At 41.6% G+C, this 20,289-nt stretch overlaps 1 pseudogene across 1 annotated transcript; it reads left to right on the forward strand.

Annotated features, from left to right (window-relative positions):
• Positions 1-9,214: 9,214 nt before the first annotated feature.
• LOC308401314 (tripartite motif-containing protein 16-like) lies at positions 9,215-11,211 on the forward strand (annotated as a pseudogene). The gene has a single exon. The product of its transcript is annotated as a tripartite motif-containing protein 16-like (transcript).
• The last annotated feature ends 9,078 nt before the right edge of the window (positions 11,212-20,289 follow it).

Here is a 20,289-nt window from a genome sequence, read left to right on the forward strand (position 1 = left end):
GACTCTTTTCCGCTTCCTCGTATGGAAGACTGCATTGACAGCATCGGCCCTGCCAAATTCATCACCAAACTCGATCTCCTTAAAGGCTACTGGCAGGTGCCTCTCACTCCCAGAGCTTCAGAGATTTCCGCATTTGTCACCCCTGACCACTTCATGCAATACACAGTAATGGCCTTTGGCATGAAAAATGCCCCAGCTACTTTTCAACGACTGATGCAGTTGGTGTTGGGAGATGTGCCCCAGTGCAATGTGTATCTAGATGACGTGGTGCTATACACAGACACATGGGCAGATCATATGTCCCTTCTGAGGACAGTGTTTCAGCGGCTAGCCGAGGCCTCGTTGACCCTCAATCTCGCTAAGTGTGAGTTTGGTAAGGCAACCGTCACTTACCTAGGTAAGCAGGTGGGGTTTGGGCAGGTCCGCCCAGTGGAGGCGAAGGTTGCTGCAATCCTGGACTACCCGAGTCCAGCCACCAGACGGGAACTAAGGCGGTTCCTAGGGATGACCGGATATTACCGGTGTTTCTGTAAGAACTTTTCTGTGGTCGTGACCCCGCTAACCAAACTGTGTAGCCCAAAGGTGCCTTTTGAATGGTCAGTTGAATGCCAGCATGCCTTTGAGTCGGCAAAATCTCTTCTGTGCAGCACCCCTGTATTGGCAGCTCCAAACTTCTCTCGCCCCTTTAAGCTAGAGGTCGATGCCAGTGCCACCGGAGCCGGGGCAGTCCTGCTGCAGGATGATGAGGAAGGTGTGTGCCATCCGGTCTGTTATTTCTCTGCAAAGTTCAAACCCCATCAACTGAACTACTCTACCATAGAGAAGGAAGCCTTAGCTCTGCTTCTAGCTCTGCAGCACTTTGAAGTGTATGTGGGCTCCAGCGCTTCCCCGGTGACCGTGTTCACAGACCACAACCCCCTTGTTTTTCTGAACCGGATGTACAATCACAACCAGCGACTGATGCGCTGGGCACTCCTGGCCCAGGATTACAATCTGATGATCATACACAAGAAAGGTACTGACAATATAGTGGCTGATGCACTCTCACGCAGCTCGCAATAGGTTGTTGTTGTTGTTGTTGTTGTTGTTGTTGTTTTGGTAGGGCTTCAATGTAAGGGGGGGGGAATGTTACGTTCTGTGAGGCTGTGGGAGTGTGTGGGTGGGGTGTTTGCCCACTCTCCCCGCCTCCACCCCTCTTGCCACTCCTACCCCTCTCTGTCTCTCTCACTCTCCTCTCTCCCCAGGACACAGCTGCTGCTGATTAGCCTCGTTTGCCACCTGACTCCAGTCAGCAATCATCCTCTGAGGCTATTTAAACTGGGGATGAGCTGTGAGCAGGGTGGCTTTTTCCTCGGTGGCTCTACGCGGTTCTGTGCTAGATTTTGGACAGACAGCCTCTTTCTGACCAGTGAGCAGACGGGCTTGTGGGCCCTGAGAGTGTCTCCCCGTGGTGGGGAGTAGGGTAGGAAGTGTGGGAAGTGCCTCCTTTTTTATTGTGTTTGTTTGGTAGTCCTCCTGCCTTTCGTGGCTGCGAGCGTTTTCTTTGTTTCTTTGGCGTTATTGGTAAGACGGCGTTGCCGGCCCTTTAAGTTAATGTTAACCTGTACCATTTTGTAATAAAGTTTTATTGATGCAGAACAACTCTGTTTGTTTTCCTTTTTCATTCTGATTCCGGACTCATTTGTTACTGGTCCCCTCTCTCACATGCCTAGACCCCTTCGGGGGGAACGTAACACATGCCAACTAATATTTTTACGTCCAGTAGGTGTCCTACTAGAGCAAATGAAGCTTCAAGAAGCTTTGCACTGGGGTGAACCAATTGGATGGAAAGCTTCAGTGCTTCATGAAGCTTCATCTGCCCATCACTAGTTAGAGCTGCTTGCAGTTAATCACTTATCAATAACCTAAACATATGTGAAATGAGAACTTTTAAAGGTACTCACCTGTCCTGGTTGCTTCTTGCAGGATGTGGAGCAAAAGAGTGAAAGCAGCTCAATCACCTGTTTAAGAGCTCTTGGAGCAGACCAGTGTGCCGGGTTAGGGAGTATGGATAAAGAGGGTTTTAATTTAGATAGAAATGGGTGAAGCTTATGTTATTGGTTTGTTTATAGTACGTGTTGGAAATATGTATATGTTTGTGATGTGCTTTAATGTTATTGTATGTTTGTTTGTGTGGAGGGTTATGTGTTTCATTTTGATTAGTTAACCCCATACTTGGGCTATTCCGGATGCTCACCTGAAAAGGTAGAGTATAAAGGGAAGCCATTTTGTTTAGTTGTAGTTAGTGTTTGTGCTGTTATCATGCTCCTTCTTTAATAAAGTATCAATCCATGGATGTCTTTTACTCCAGTCTCGTGTCATATTCTCTTTTTTTGCTTCTTTTTTTTTTTTTTTTTTTGTCCCGTTTGGATCTATAGCCATCAGAATTGTTGTCTTGAGGCCAAGAAAGATGCCAAGCGGATTTATTTTACCAAGTGGATCATCATGGCCTTGCCATATTGGTCCATTTGATTGACCTTTATTATAATTATGGATTTATTTTATTTTCAGTTGCTACAAACGGGACAGACATGACTGTGGGATAGGACAGGGGGAAAGAATGAAAGAAAGAGAGGGAGAGAAAGAAAACCAAAGGGGAGAAGAGACGGTGAGAAGGGGGGGGAAGAGAGAAAAAAACACAAACAAACAAAAAAACAACAACTCCTGGGTCACCTGTATGGAGAAAAAAAAACAGAAGAGAAAGCAAACAACAAAGAGCAACATAATAAGAAAAAAAAGCACCATCACAATAAACTAGCTAGCAGTAGATATCAATAGTTACTAAATAATAAACGATATTGTGCAGCACGCAAGATAGACAGCGCACAATGTGCTTTGAGGCAGCAGCCAAGAAAGGCCTGGCTTGCAGTCTCCACTCTAATTCATCTCAAAGGCGTTCTACTGAGTTGAGGTCAGACTCTGCTAGTCAGTCAAGTTCTTCCTCACCAAACTCCCTCATCCACATCTTTATGGAGCTTGCTTTGTGCACTGGTGTGCAGTCATGTTGGAAGAGGAAGGGTCCATCCGAAAACTGTTTCCACAAAGTTGGGAGCATGAAATTGTCCAAAATGTCTTGGTACGCTGACGCATTAACCCTCTGGGCTCTATCCTGGGACTTTTCTTTTTCCAACCATTTTCATTCTGTTAATACAAATGGAATGAAATTTCCCAAAGGTTTATATTTGTTCAGATGTTTTAATTTTCAACATCAGCTCCTTAATAATGTCAATAATATTCACTATACACCAAATTGTTCCTCTTGACTCTATCGTGGCCATTTTTGACCAATTGAAACCCATTATAACCACTTTTTTTGATTCCTTTTTATTGACAGTAGTAAATCATGCAATTTAGGTAAAAATGCTTTCATTTTAAACTCAACACATGAAAATTGTAGTTTTTAATATTTTTTTTTTTTACAAAATTGCACCAATTACCCATTTTTGGTTAAACAAGCAATTTTATTTAATATTCTGAGTTTCTAGTAGGCCTTTGATGGCTGACCACACTCCAATGGACCAAAATAATGAAACAATTTTGACAAAGGTTTGATCTTAAGGATCTAATAGTTTGTGTTTGTGCATGACATTGGAGCACAAACATATATTTGCAAGATAGACTGGAATAAATTATGACGCATCAAATATTACATAGGCTGCAGTGAATTTCTGTGGCTGCTATTGAGCTTTGAGGTTCCCAGTCAAACTCAGCTTTGCAGCACATGTTAAAAGCACTTTTACTCTTGTATTTTTCATAAAAAGATATCATACCCAAAATATTAAGTCTAGAAACAAAAACAAAAAAACCCAATCACAGGACATTTTGCAGAATTCAAAGAAACAAACAAAGAAACAAACAACAACAAACACTAAACGTGTCCTGGAGTTTCTGCAGGTGCAGACAGAGCTACTGCTGTAAGTAAGCCTAACAGCTTCCACATCATTTATTCTGGCAATATGGCAAGAAGGTCATCACTGCTTCAAGCACTGCCTATATGATCTGATCAGAGAGCAAGGACAGCAAGCAGTTCTCTGCCCTTGAAGAAAAGACATCTGCCCAAGATGAAGAAACTTCCTCTCCAGAAGATGAGGGGACAATCTCCAAAGAGGCTGACTGCAACATCACAGATGATGAGTACTAGCCAGTGCTTGAATCCTCAGGATTGGGGTCGGGGGGCATGGAGGTGGAGGCCAAGCAGCTGATGGAAAAGGAGCATTTTCTGAGAGCGAGGAGCCGGTGACTGAGTGGATCCCTCGTGAAAGGAAAACCATGTGGGTCCCACTACTGAAGAGAGACTGCTCTACAATCCAGTACCCACTGGTATCAAACCAGGGGTCACCCTGTATGCAGTTTCCTGCATTAGCAGCCTGAGATCTACTTTTGACTTTTTTATAACAAAGGAGATCTTTTAGCTCTTGTGCACCCTTACAAACCTGCACGGGAGGCGAAGGTGTGAGGATTAAAGGACTACAGATAAGGTAGAGATGTCAGCCTACACCAGAATAAAGCAATACATTGCACGTTGGATGACAACACTGGAAGTTCTCAGGAAGCAAAAAAGCTCAAGGGGTTCAGACTCCAACTGACGGAGGAGCTCCGAGGACAGCGTCTTTCCTTCGGTCACCTTGGTAGAGGAACTCCTCAGATGAAAACGGGCGCAGGGGAAACAACCCAGAGCTTCCTCCCCAGCTCCTCCAGTTGCAACAGAGAAAGACTTTGTTGTCTGTCTGTCTTCACCAAAACTACCACGGCGATGTCCCACATGCCAAAGCAACGGAGGAATGTTCTTCTTTTGAGCACAACACACAGTGAACCAGCAGTCAGTGATGGGGAATAAAGGATGTGTGAAAGCAAGAAGCAATCCTGGACTACAATAGGCACAAATACAGCTTGGATAATTTAGAGATTGTGTTGGCACCTCGAGTTGAACGGAAACTAACTGATGGCTCTTTTCTCCAATCTCCTGGATGTCTTGGGAAACGATGTCTTTGTCCCGTTGGAAACACCTTCACTGAAGTGGGGGAGTCCTCTACAACCTACAAATGAAGAGTGATGCTGGGAGAGCTGGGGCACATGCTGGTGACCTCAACAACTGCAAGACACCCTTGTCCCTGATTCTCAGCCACTTCTGCCATTGATCTCAAGATGCAGTAGTCTGAACCAGAGTGTGACCCACACCCCACCAACAAAATGAGAAGAAGGTGCAAAAGGCGCACCACCAAGATTGGAACAGCAGCCCCTTGCACCAGGTGTAGAAAGTGCGCCTACAAAAACCACTCTAATGTGGTTAGTACATCTTGGTGCTAATGAGGATGCACACAGAAGCTCACACACACTGGAATATAAATTTTGATCATTTCAGTGGTTATTTGGTCATTAAATGGCTTTTCTGGCCACTAAAACACCATGTGTGATTTTCTTTTTTTGGCCATTCATTCCCCCCAAAAAATGATACTAACCTACAATGATGATTAAAAATATATTAGGTTTCATCATACATATGCTGAATTTATTTGCTATTCTCCCCCAAAATGTAGTAATAATACATAATCTGACTGGTATTCAAAGCGTATAATTTCTGAATTTGAATTATATTTTGGTTTTCATTACTAGGAGCGGTGCTAATTTAAAAAAATTAAGTCATTGAAAGTAGAAAAATGTTTTAATATATATGAATTTTATAGCATTTTGTAAACATAAACAGGGGGTGGCCAAAATAATACTTGAACTCCCAGTCCTGTATTTTGTTCATGAAGGAACTGAGGCTCAGAGTCTGTCCAGAATCAGGACTGATGACTCTTGTCTGTACCTGTGTGAGGTGGATCAATGTCATGGCTTTGGCAGATTTATCTTAGTGACACTGGTAACTGGATCAGGTCATTAAGTAAAATTTTAAACTCCTTCAGTTCTACATGACTTTCTTTTCAGATGAATAATAATCTGCTTGGAAATGTGTGTGAAAATAATTTTAGTGGTTATTAGTGATTTTAAATACTTGTTTAAGATGTGTTTGTGCTCTGCAGCAGGGAGAGAAAACCTGAGACATCAAACACAGAGTGGAGGAAGGATCGGCCTCTACTGACAGCAGCTCTGCTGCAGATGGTCGATATCACTTTAAATAGAACACGTGTTTGAGTAGAGGCATAAAAAACACAATCACAATAGCAAATGAAATATAGCCATCCCAAATCCACTCAGTTGTGTGGATGTGCAGAAAGAAATTAAGAGCAATTAGAGAAAGAATAGAGAGTCTTCAGAGCCTCTTCTTCTCCATGCACCTTGAAACTATAAGTGAAGTTGTGGTAGAAGTTTTTCATTCTGATTTGTTTCTGTTGCCGTGTTTCCATTTATAAAGCTGTTGGTTTATTATTACTTATATTGCAGTAATATTTCTGCTGTCTGCCAGTTTTTGACTCCTCTGATGAAGCTGCAGTGTTTGTGTTCTGCTTTGATCCACAGTGATCTGCTTCTTTATTGTCTGATCTCATAAAAACTGTCAGACTGCAGCTGTGAGTTCAGACCTTCAGGATTCATTTACAGCTTTAATTCTTACACACTATAGATTAATCTTGTTATTGTTAATCTGAAACTCTGCTGCATTCACTGATTTTAATCCTGTGTCTTGCAGCGCGCTGATATTTTCTGTCTGATAAGAATTGCTATCCTGTAAATGTGAATCAGCCTGAAATGAAATCAGTGAGTTGTTAACACTGGTGTTGTTTTATTGCACTTTTTCTATAATGAAATCTTCACCTGGCTGCAGGTTTACAGCTGTGTGTGTTTCTGCACCATCGGGATCTTTATGAAACGACCCAAAGACCTCTGACTGGTTCCAGTAACCTGATAGATTTTTGGTTTGTGTTTATTTCTACTTTTGTGTTTCTGATTGAGTCCAGACTAAACTCCAACATCAACTCATGTTTTTAATAATGTGCAGCTATGAATAAATTCAAATGTTTCCTGTTTGCTCTGCATCTTTTTAAACAAACATTTAGTTTTTTCTTCATTTGTGTTTCCACCTTCAGCCTCTTTGTTCTTTCTTCCAGCTGAGATGGATTTAAGGTGGAAATGAGACAATTGGTTCATAAGCTGCCAGGATGTCAAATATCAGTGGACTGCTGTGCAGTTTATTTATTGTGTTTGACTTTATCGCCTCCATGTGGACATTTATGGGAATCAGTCAAGTGAAGAAGTTGAATGATTGTTAAATAAATGGCAGCTTTAATAATGGACAGCAGGGTGATTGCCAGTCAGCTGCCAGTCACACATGCAGAGCCTTGTAATTAATATCAATGCAATATGTAAATGTAATCAACCCTTTTCACATTTAACCTCATTCCAACTGGATAACCAGACAATGTTACCGTCCAAAGCAACTTAAATACTCAGTTGACCCATTGTAGTGTCTAAGAATATTGGAGCCTTCAGGTATCAAACCTGAGGCTCAGTCATTAAAGATGTTAAAGAACCATTTGGGACAAAGCAGAAAAGATGAAACATTATTTCACTCTGTTAATCACACAGAGGCAGTCCATCAAATCCTGCAGCACTTAAAGGATTTTATTCAGCACAGATGCTGGAAAATCACCCTCCACTCCATCAACCTGTACACGAAGCCACTGGTAACAGAGATGTTTTATATTAAAGTTTCTAATTCATACAAACCCTCCTTTATTATGCAGACTCAGCACAGAGTCATGAGGGGAGAATAGATTTGTAGTCCGTCACATCAATGTAGTGTCACCATCCTGTTCAACCATCTTTATAGTGAATCCTGTAAAATGCTGCCATTCATATCAGTGCGCTCTGTTTATCCACTGGTGGGCCCATTTTACATGTGCTTTTTAAATGACTGTAACTTTGTCATTGTGTATGTTATTAATATAATATGAAAGGTTTTGAAAAGAAGAAAAGCTGCACTTTACGGAGATATTTGGTGTATTATGGTAGCACAAACTGTTCACAAGCTACTGCTGTCTGAAAAAAGAAAAGTCCTCTTAGGTGTTACCATGGGTGATTTGTACCACTGTAGCTCCTCGACCAGTTGGGCAAGAGAAACATTTCAGACGGTTACTGGAAGAGGAGAAGATGTGCTTTACGAAACTTTACGGTGCATCACTAGAAAGCACGAGTAACAATGGTCCAATCACAAGTAAGAATTGATGACGCACGGAGCAGAGACGCAGGTGTGGAGAAGTGGCAATGCCCCCCAAAAAGGCCTGGAGATTTAAAAACCTGAGTGGCCCAGGCTAAAAAACGTTTTTGTAAATATTTATTATAATTCATATTTAACGTTGATGTTGTGTTACATTTTCTTCCTGCTGAATATCATTTTTGACTTAACTAAATATCTGAAAAAACAGAGTCCATTTATTTCCACTTTATGCTGTTGTTCCATTGTAATAACAATACAATAATGTAAAATGACAGATATTGGAAGTGGAGTTTATTCTGAGAAAAGGGGCAAAAAACATTCACTTATAGTATGATTTCTGACCCTTTTACAGCCAAAATAACCAAATAAGGCAGTCTGTATAATACTTGGTCAGGAAAGAGTTAATATTGACTGGTTCTCACATACCTGTATTTAGCCACGTCCATGCTCAAGATTATTGTTGTGATCAACTCGACCGTAATAACAGAAAATTACTTTTAAAGAAGGATCAGAGTTTCTTTTTATTCCTGTCAAACATTTATCACATTTTTGTGGAGATGAATGTGTTTGAAAAACCTTTAATTTGTTTACTGCCTCATATACCAACTACTACACCTGCTGCACCCTCTCACCTCTGATGGTGTTTGAGGGACAGAAACAATTGAAATGAACATAAACTTAAATGCCACATAAGCATCATGTCAGTGGCTGCCTTATCTGTATGTTTAGGATCATTATCCTCCTGCATTGACTGAAACTGAAGGACTGTTTGTTAACTTCAGTGAGAACTCTGACATTTCTAAACTGAAGTTTATTTATATAGAATAAGGTGTTAACAAGCTTAAAAGTTGATGTGAGCACAAAAAAAAACAGGTCAAACAGACTTCGCTCTCAAACCGCTCCTCTTTCTGGAATGAGACACAGCCTGATAAACAAGACAGGCTCCATTCACTGCAGAAACATGTTGTTGAGATCAGAGCTCAGACTAGTTTCAGTTATAAGGAAGTGAAACGCACACAGTCACTGACACTGAGAGGAGAAATGGCACAGAAAGGAGTTCAGCTGGACCGAGAAACCTTCTCTTGTTCCATCTGTTTGGATCTACTGAAGGATCCGGTGACTATTCCCTGTGGACACAGCTACTGCATGAACTGTATTAAAGCCCACTTTGATGAAGAGGACAGGAAGGGAATCCACAGCTGCCCTCAGTGCAGGAAGACTTTCATACCGAGGCCTGTCCTGGAGAAAAACGTCATGTTTGCAGCTTTAGTGGAGCAGCTGAAGAAGACTGGACTCCAAGCTGCTCCAGCTGATCACTGCTATGCTGGACCTGAAGATGTGGCCTGTGATGTCTGCACTGGGAGAAAGCTGAAAGCCATCAAGTCCTGTTTAGTCTGTTTAATTTCTTACTGTGAGAAACACCTCCAACCTCACTATGATGTAGTTCAGTTTAAGAAACACAAGCTGGTGGCCCCCTCCAAGAAGCTCCAGGAGAACATCTGCTCTCGTCATGATGAGGTGATGAAGATTTTCTGTCGTACTGATCAGCAGAGTATCTGTTATCTCTGCACAGTGGATGAACATAAAGGCCATGAAACAGTCCCAGCTGCAGCAGAAAGGACTGAGAAGCAGAAGGAGCTCGAGGTGAGACGACTAAACATCCAGCAGAGAATCCAGGAGCGAGAGAAAGATGTGAAGCTGCTTCAACAGGAGGTGGAGGCCATCAATGGCTCTGCTGATAAAGCAGTGGAGGACAGTGAGAAGATGTTCACTGAGCTGATCCGTCTCATCCAGAAAAGAAGCTCTGATGTGAAGCAGCAGGTCAGATCCCAGCAGGAAACTGAAGTGAGTCGAGTCAAAGAGCTTCAGGAGAAGCTGGAGCAGGAGATCGCTGAGCTGAAGAGGAAAGACGGCGAGCTGGAGCAGCTCTCACACACAGAGGATCACAACCAGTTTCTACACAACTACCCCTCACTGTCAGCACTCAGTGAGTCTACACACTCATCCAGCATCAATATTCGTCCTCTGAGCTACTTTGAGGATGTGACAGCAGCTGTGTCAGAGACCAGAGATAAACTACAGGACATTCTGAGAGAGGAATGGACAAACATCTCACTGACAGTCACTGAAGAGGATGTTTTACTGTCACCAGCAGAGCCAAAGACCAGAGCTGGATTCTTAAAATATTCACATGAAATCACACTGGATCCAAAGACAGCAAACACACGTCTGTTATTATCTGAGGGGAACAGAAAAGTAACATTTATGAAGCAACAACAGTCTTATTCTGATCATCCAGAGAGATTCACTGTATTTTTTCAGGTCCTGAGTAGAGAGAGTCTGACTGGACGTTATTACTGGGAGGTGGAGTGGAGAGGGGGAGGAGTTGGTGTTGCAGTCGCATACAAGAATATCAGCAGAGCAGGGGGCAATGAATGTGGATTTGGATACAATGACAAGTCTTGGGCATTATATTGTGACACAGACAGTTATAGATTTCTGCACAACAATGTCCAAACTCACCTCTCAGGTCCTCGGTCCTCCAGAGTAGGAGTGTACCTGGATCACAGAGCAGGTATTCTGTCTTTCTGAAACCATGACTCTCCTCCACAGAGTCCAGACCACATTCACTCAGCCGCTCTATGCTGGAGTTTATGGAGTCACTGCAGAGTTGATTAAAGTCAAATAGAGAAGACAGGTTCATGTTGATCCCTGACCATTATATGTACTTGTGTAGTTTCTAAATGAGGCTTTACATTTTAGAAGCTGAGAAGTTCAGTGGTCCATTGATGTGTGAAAATAATATTGCACTGATTCAAACTGTACTTACATTTATATACCTTACATCAATATAAATCTGAATTTGTTCTTATGGCTGATAATCATGTGAGTTTAAATGATACTACTCTTCATATTCAGCATGTTTGAAATCTGTCATCAGTCTGGTTAGTGGTTTTATTCTGTAGTTGCTGTAGTGGGTTGTCAAATGCAACAATATATTGGAGCTGCAGTGATTCATCAGTGAATTGATTGTTTTATCATTATTTTAGTCACATTTAAAGCTGGTTCCAGTTTCTGAAATGTGAAGATTGTTGGTTTTCTTGATCATATATGACTGTAAACTTAATGTCTTTGAGGTTTGAACTTTTAAAATGTAACAAAAATTAAATAGTTAATGTTTGACATTTAATATTTTTTTTCATATGAAAACTTTGATCACACTCGATCATTTATACATTTAAATACAGACACTAAATGATACAGGCCTGTATGTTGTGGAGGATAGACATGTTGCTTTGCCCTGAGCTGTGTCTGGCAGGCAGAGCATCTCCACAAATCTGAAGCTTCTGATTTGGAGAAAATGATTTGAGGGAGACACCTGGAATCTCAGCCTGGACACAAAGGGAATAAAATCAGCAGAGTTATAAACAAGTGGTGATGTTGAATGATTGGCAAATAAACATCAGTTTTAATAATGGACAAACTGGATGAAATCGTTTCTCCAAAGCTTCTTTAGAAAATGTTTGTTTGTTTGTTTGTTCATTAGACATCTATTTTATTCAAACTGCTTCACCCAAAGCTTTTCTTCTTCTCTCATACATAAAATATAGTCATTAATCTTACTAACATGAAAAACGATTTTGTTGTCTTGTTTTAAATGTGTTCTCTAAATGTGCCTTATCCAGTCTGTATCCTGGACCCTGAGCAAATACAAGAATGAATACCAGGCTGAAATAGTCACAGCAGGGACTCAGCAACTCAGAGTCAGCATACAGTCAAAGACAAATCAAGGACGCGGTTCAAAAGTCCATAAATTATAATGACGACCAGTCTGAACTTTTCAGTGTCTGAATGTCAGGTCATGCTGTGGAGTTTCATCTGGTGGAGACGATGTTGTTATTGTTGCAGGTTTTCTGTATAAATTCCACACAGGCGAGTCATAAAAATGTCATTTATATCAACATGGTTAAACAGTACAAGTGCATTTTTCCTTTACAACGGTGTCCTGCATGTTGAAGAAGAATCATGAGTGAAGCACAATTTAAAGTCTTTCACTCATCACACGTCATTTTGAGTTGACAGCTGGTTGCTATAATGAGCGGCCGAGGCTCCGTTTGAACAGGACATCGTATAGCTTACATTAACACACATCCTAACAGAGTTTGTTTTGCATATTTCAGAGAAAAAACAACACAGAGAAAAAACATGTTGACATAAAGCCACAGCCACATGCTGGTCAGGCTTCACTCAACAGTACACAGCTACTCCTCACACTGGAAACAAAACGAGCACCTGGTGCTTATTTTACAATTTTATCTGTCTGTAGGAGCTTAATTTATACCACTGTTTTACATAAACTATAAACTGGTAGAACGAACATGTTTTTTTAAACATTGGTTGGACAGATGGACAAACAGAAGCAGAGCAGAGCATTTGTTTGGGTAGAAGTGGAGGGCAAATGCCGTTTTGTTCATGCTTTGCCTGAAAAGTCTGCAGAGGTTTTAGTGTCTCATGAAGAATGTAAAGTTTTTCTTCACCTCATTATCTCTGTAAATAAATAGACAGTTTAAAAATGTCAGAGTTCTCACTGAAGTTAACAAACAGTCCTTCAGTTTCAGTCAATGCAGGAGGATAATGATCCTAAACATACAGATAAGGCAGCCACTGACATGATGCTTATGTTGCATTTAAGTTTAAGTTTTCAGGTTGTTTTCAAACACACATTACTGTGTATCATGTGTCAGCAGGCATGTGTTAACAGGGACTATAAGACACTTTAGTGGCTTTAATGCATATTTATATGTTTAACACAGTCAGGTGCACAGGTTCTTTAGACTAAAAATGAGGGAGGAGATGTGTTTCCAAGATTTATTATCCAGACAGGGAAAGCAACTTCACATTCAACCATGCAGGGAGGAGGAGTTCAGGACTGAGGCTTACCAGCAGGTGAGAATGGCCGACACAAGGGGAAGGCGGATCCATCAAATAAATAAATAAATAAGTAAAAATAGATCAACAGTAACACTGTTTCGTCTTCCGTGGACTCTGTATCGCCTGGATCAGATAACTCCGCTACTGTGTGTTTGAACTCTAAAGACATTATTCAGAGTGACACCTCGGTGTCAAGTTGAAACTGTCTTTGGCACCATTAACCTAGTTTGCCCAGTGACTGTTACTGCTCCTGAGCTCCGCTCTGCACTTCCAGTTCCTGTTCCCAGGGCAGCTCGGGCCCAGCTTCCCCTTGCACCCTTACAGTGCTAACAGAGACACTGACTCCTGCACCCGTTTCAGTTCCCTGGGTGGGAGCAGCAGTTTCTAGCTCTATTACTTGTTCAGGCTTTAGCTCTGTTTCCAGGTCCCTCTCTAGCCCAGCTCTGTTCACTTGCTGCCATCCTCTGCTGAAAGCTCTGGTGAGCTCATTCAGTCAGCTGAGGACTGCATCTTTCTGACAAAGCTCAGACAGACTGTTAGCTCTGTACGTGCCCTGTGCAGCTACAGTTAGCTTCACCTCAGCCGGACTTTTCTGCACCTGCTGGCTCTGCATTCGACTCTGCTGGGGGTTCAGGAGAACTGCTCCGGCACCTCCTCGTCTCCGCTGGCGGCTCTGGTGAGCCCGTTCATCCACCACCTGCTCAACCATCTGCTCCATCGCCTGCGGCTGCCACGTTGCCATCTGGTCCAGTCTCGTTGGCTGTGGTTACCACACCATCGTCTGGTTCTGCACCCACCAAGCCTCCACCAGTACGCCCGGTGCCCGAGAATCATCGCCCACTTGCAGAAAACAACATGGATGTGCAGTTTTTCACTAAAACATGTTTTTATCTCAGATGTAAATTTATCCAGTGAATCGTTAAACTGTCAGAAATTAGCTTGTTTGTGTTTTGTGACATAAACACTCAGTGTTCACAACACTCATGTGTGGAAATGTGCTGATAATGTGTGTTGGGAGCTGATAACAAGTTAAGACAGCCAGCAAATGTGTGCCCTCGATAGTTGTTCTTTTAACAATGCTGGTTAATTCTGTCGTGTTCATGTTGATTCTTAGTAGCAGTGTGTGGTCAGTGTGGTTTGTGCTCGGCTGCAGGGGAGGAGTGCAGCAGTGGGTTCAGGGTGTGGTGTCAGGGGATACTGGTTGTTACAACCAGCAAGCATCATCTAAACACACCTTCCCTCCTTTAAACAGCGAAACAAATGAGATTCATGGTACGATCCAGAGGATTTCTGAAACAGGTTTCCAGCCTTACATTTCCAGTTTGAATTAACGACACATTAGTGAATGCTCTTTATCAGCTTCCAGGCTCAAGCTGAATAAAGTGCACTTTGTTCTGCGTAACGCAAATGATGATGTGGTGCACAATTCCCTGGATCACAGCAAGTCTGTTGCACAAGAGGAGAAACTGTTGATGTGGGAAGCATAAAACAGGCGCGCACTGCTGAGTGTTTTTGTGTGATGGGGATGAAATAAGATGTGTTAACACTCACAGTCTGACCACTTGTGTCTCATAGCGATCGTGGAAAACACATGACATAAATGATATCATGACCCTGCTCAGTTGGTGGGTTTGGGCAGTGTGAATAACCCTCTCAAAGCTGCAGGGGAATAAGCAGGTGTAATGTTGTCACTACTGGAGGTGAAACATTGTCATTGTTTAAAGAGGGAGGATACTTACACACTTCATAAACCAGCAAGAAGACTTTTTCCCAGAAACAGAGTTTTGATTGGTGGAATCGACAAACAGTTTGAGGCTGATTTGGCTGATATGGTTGAATATTGTGCAGATAATGATAATGTGAGACACTTACTGACATGTACAGATGGATTTTCTAAGTATGCATGCAGGTGTCTTCAAACCAAGGCAGGAACATCTGTTGCATCTGCTTTTGAGGATGAGTGAGGGACGTGTACCTGTTAAACTTCCAACAGATGAAGGCGAGGAGTTTAATAATAAACATTTCCATCAGCTGATGGTTCAGTTTAACATCACACATTTCTCTGCATGAAGCCAGATTGAACCAAGTGTTGTGGAGCATTTTAACAGAAGCTTTAAGGGCCGTATGTGAAAATACTTCACATCTGTTAACTTATGAAGACATGTAAACGTGGTCCAGGACCTTGTGCTGTCAAGGCCAAGTGCTGCAGAGAGGGGGTTTCTCCAGGTGTGTGGTGGAGTGAGGAGAAGAACAACATGTCTAACCTTTCCTTTCCTTTTTCAGAGCAGAGGTGCAGACAGGAGGGCAGGCGGGTGAGTTTTTAGACTTACTCCGGGAAGCTGAGAGGAAGAGCAGCAGCAGCGAGCAGGTAAGTTTCCAGCAGGCAGTGAACAGACAAAGAGGACCAGCATCATCTAAGCATCATGAGCTTAACTTCAAATTCATCTCTGCTACACTTGATGTAACCAAACTGAGCATGAAGCCACAGCCACTGTGCAGCAGTCACACACTGTTCTGTTAAATCCATCACAGTGCAGCAAACTAACCTGTTTATCCTGCACTAACCTGCAACTTTCAAATAAACCAGTGAGTCTGAAAGGAACTTTTAAAGAACACTGATCACATGACCTGTTTAATTTTGCCTCATTTATTTTCTGGTGAGAAACGCCCCCTGTTGGCTAATGCTCAACTTATCTGTGAGCTCTGATGAAATGAAAATCTGTTACACTGATATTTTGTTTTTATCTTGCAGGTCAGTGAGTGAAATGCACCGGGTAAAATCAACAGGAAATACTTCACATGTTCTTCCAGGTTCGTAGAGAGGAGCTCATGGTTCGTAGAGACAGCTGCCAGAGACGGAGCAACGCAAGGACGGGTACAGATAAACTCAGCCTGCAAACATCTAAACATGTTACTGGAGTAACAAAACAACACACTTCACTTTGATGTCAACAGACAATTTTACATCTTGTAGCTGAAAGTGTGCACAGAACAATGATCATGATTTGGATCATAGACGAACATTAACTCTTTTTTTTTTTTTTTTTTGTCCCGTTTGGATCTTTAGCCATCAGAATTGTTGTCTTGAGGCCAAGAAAGATGCCAAGCGGATTTATTTTACCAAGTAGATCATCATGGCCTTGCCATATTGGTCCATTTGATTGACCTTTATTATAATTATGAATTTATTTTATTTTCAGTTGCAAACGGGACAGACATAACTGTGGGATAGGACAGGGGGGAAGAATGAAAGAAAGAGGGGGAGAGAAAGAAAGAAAACCAAAGGGGAGAAGAGACGGTGAGAAGGGGGGAAAGAGAGAAAAAAACAAAAAACTCCTGGGTCACCTGTATGGAGAAAAAAAAAACAGAGGAGAAAGCAAACAACAAAGAGCAACATAATAAGAGAAAAAAAAAGCACCATCACAATAAACTAGCTAGTCATAGATATCAATAGTTACTAAATAATAAACGATATTGTGCAGCACGCAAGATAGACAACGCACAGTGTGCTTTGAGGCAGCAGCCAAGAAAGCTGTAGTCCGCGTCTGTGAATACCCATGTGTACACCTGTGTGCATACCTGTGTGGATCAGCATGCTTGCATTCCAAAGGTTCCTTCATGTAATGATCTGCTAGGGAGTGTGGGGAGCCACAGCCCCGTCCTCCAGGGTATGAAGCAGGTATGGAGGAGATCAAAACTCCAGACATCCAGAGGCCCCCAGAACACAAGAGACCAAGGAAGACCCACAGAGGGGCAGCCGCGCCACTGTCCCAGTGTCTTTTTTGCTTCTCATCCGTAAATACTCTGCATACTTTGTCACGTGTTTCATTTTATTTTGAAAAGTCTCAACAGGATCTTGAGCTTTATTGTGAAAGGTTTATGTGAAAAATAAACAAGCGGACATGCGAAGGTTTTACTAGTGATGGGATTTCCGGCTCTTTTTAGAGAACCGGCTCTTTCGGCTCCCAACCGGCTCTTCAGGTTGTTTTGCACAAAAGGAATTACTAATGTAAAAAAAAAAAAGTGTTTTTATTTATATATGTTTATATATAAATACATATGGTGGCCCCTAGAGACAAAGCACGTACAAACTTCAAAAAGCACGTACAAACTCCAAAACACATTTCTAGCGTTAACTGAACTTCCAAAACAGAGCTACCTAGATCACTTAAATTACACAATTGAAAGCATATGTGTATTGTTTGTGTATTTATACACAAGCACTCATATATATTCAAATGATTCAAAAAAAAATTTCATTTACCTGCTACTACCACACACCAAATCCAGTCATTGGTACTTCCTGGCTTGTGTAGCCACTAGATAATAATAGATAATAACAATGTGCCTAGCATTCTGGAGCACTTCTGTTTGGTTTTGTACGTGCTTCGGAGTTTGTACATGCCGTAAATATACTTTAAATATACTTTTATTTATTCTGATTCTGTTTTGTTCTGTTTTAACTGTATTAGGCACAGGCGTATAGATGAGTTTGTTCTGAAAAAAGGGCTGATGCACCTCTCAAATGGCTGAAGTCATGACAGGGAGAATGTTTAGTATGGTTATCAGCTGCAGCTGGAAACATCATGTAAAAGGATAAGATTACTGATTACTAAGTTACTGAAATAATCGCTGACTAATCAAAGGAATATTGGCAGATTAGTCAACTGCTGATATAATCTTTAGTTGCAGACCTAACCTCCACCTCTCTCAGTCTCCCCATAATTCTTGATGGCTGTACACCCATATACAAAGAAATCCCACTGTGGTTTCAACCATATTTTATAAAATATATCTCACGAAGCTTGTCCAACAAATTTGAGATGTTTGTTTATTTTTGTTTACCACTGGCTACAAGGTTTCTTGGTTTGCACGTTAAAAAGGCAAATATCACAAAGATCCACCAGACATGACTAAAAATGGGAGTTTCTCCCTTTAACGTTTCTTCCACTGTTTCACCATGTAGTCCTTTAACATTTCTCAGCTGATTTCACAATAATCATTTTCCTGTCTGTGCTGAGCTCTTTATCCCTTCGACCATAAACAATATGAATTATTTCTTGCTCACAGTCAGAAGATCTTCCTGTATCACCATTTTGCCAGTTTCCACCACATCTGTTGTTATTGTCTGTGCTCTCTGACTCGGGTTCAACCTGCTGCTTGGACACTTTCCCCACACTACACCTCCCTTACACTTATTTAATTCAGTCCTGTGTACCTTGATGAACCACATCCCTACAAGTGCTCATCAGAGATCCGTATCTCAGTATTTTAGCACTCTTCATCTCCCTACAGGCATATTTATCGCTGTTGTAGCTGAATCCGGTTCCACTCACCGAACGACGACCGTCTGGAGACGATTTTATGATCACTTTAAATCCGTCCTCGTGTGTCGTTGTCACGGTTACACTGCGCTCACTGTCCGTTTCCTCCACATTACAGGTTTACTTTCGCTTTTGCTGTTTTCGCCTATTTTTCACCTTATTTCCGCTCTGTCATGAACATCTTCATCTCTCCCGCCATCTACTTCCTTTCATTACACTTCCTGATACGTCACTTTCTGTCCTCTCTTCTCTCTCTGCTGTGGTTTGATCGAAAATGTGACGTCATTCACGGGTAAAAGCGCAAAGGATTGTGGGTACGAGTGGCAAGCGATACTAGCGCACGGAGGCTTTCACATGAAAACAGTCACACAGCCATAAAAAGAAACACAAAGAATGGCAAGAAGCTGTTGTATTATTAACTGCAATAGCCGGTCGCATGACAGCCTCGGGAAGCCGACGGGTAAAGAGATCGTTTTTTATCGGATTACGTCGTTGAAGAGAAATTGTTTAAGCCATGTTTCCGAAGTAAGAAAAAAGACAAATAGATTGCGTTGGCCTGTACAGGAGATAAAGGAAAAAATTAACAACAGCTGTGAAATGGAATAGTCCAAATCACCAAAGTAAACTGGACCTGGGCTTGTTGCAGGGATCTGAAGTTACTAAACATTTTGTGAGTATATGCACTAAAACTTAGGACCATATAATAAATAATAAATATGTGGGTGATGAAAGTTGGGCAGCACGCTAACGTCCTTACTCCACTCTGTATGCTCATATGGGTCTGACCCTTTCAATCCTTTGATTTTTTCCTCGTAACTTTTTTTTTTGCCTTTTCGTCAAGTCTGTCTTCATACGGACCTGCCGAGTTCTCCGTTGTTTTGTACATAACTGTTTTGGGGCCAAATAAAATGCAAGTAGGGATTAAAACCACAGAATTAATGATTACCGGTGCTGGAAATGCTTGCACTTGATGCAGTGTTTTGATTTTGTTGCCACTCGTACCCACAATGCAATGCGCGAAAGTCACGTGGTCTGTCAATCTCTATTAAAAAAAAATCTAGCACGACTGACTGGGCTGAACAGGTAGTTGTTGTTGTTTTTTTTTAAATATAATTTATTTTTTTTGTAATGTGATTTATTCTTCTCAAGTTATTTCTACTTCAGTGCAAATAAAGGACTGTTAGAGTGTGTGCTGTGTGTTTTTCTGAAGCATGACAATCCTTTCCAACAACTATTTCCAGCTGTTTGTCACCTCTCTGCACTTTAGTCTTTCTTCTTGTTATGTCTGTGTTTGTCCACCAGGTGTCTCCGTCGGTTCACTTTCTCTGGGTGACACCTTTCCTTCCGTCCCTCTGCTCACTTTATTATTTCCTTTAAGTTCAGTTGTATGTAATCATTTTCTTACATTCAAAGTTAAATTGAATTTAATTGAATTGAAATTGAAAGAATTTATTGTCATTATACCCAGTATAACGAGATTAAAAACAGCTCCATAAAAGTGTGTATGTACTTAGCAAATTATAAAAAAAATCCATGCAATACTATAACTATACAAATAATATAAATACACGGTTCAGGAGTGACATAGACTGACAGCCAGAGAATGACGGCACAGACAGTTTCAGCACCGACAATTTAAGCACAGACATGAGTTCAAGTCTCCCAGGAGCAATGGAATGAGCATAAACAGTAGGGGTAGTTTATGTCTAGAGGAAATGGGATCAGTGGTCAGTGCAGATATTTCACTACATATGTCAGCAGGCTCTCGATGGTGGAGCTGTAGAAGGTCACCAGCAGCTGGGTGTTTAGTTATTCCTTCCCGAGCACCCTTAGGAAGTG

Source organism: Rhamphochromis sp. 'chilingali' (genome assembly GCF_963969265.1).
Source record: "Rhamphochromis sp. 'chilingali' genome assembly, chromosome: 1".
In the NCBI taxonomy this organism is placed as follows: domain Eukaryota; kingdom Metazoa; phylum Chordata; class Actinopteri; order Cichliformes; family Cichlidae; genus Rhamphochromis; species Rhamphochromis sp. 'chilingali'.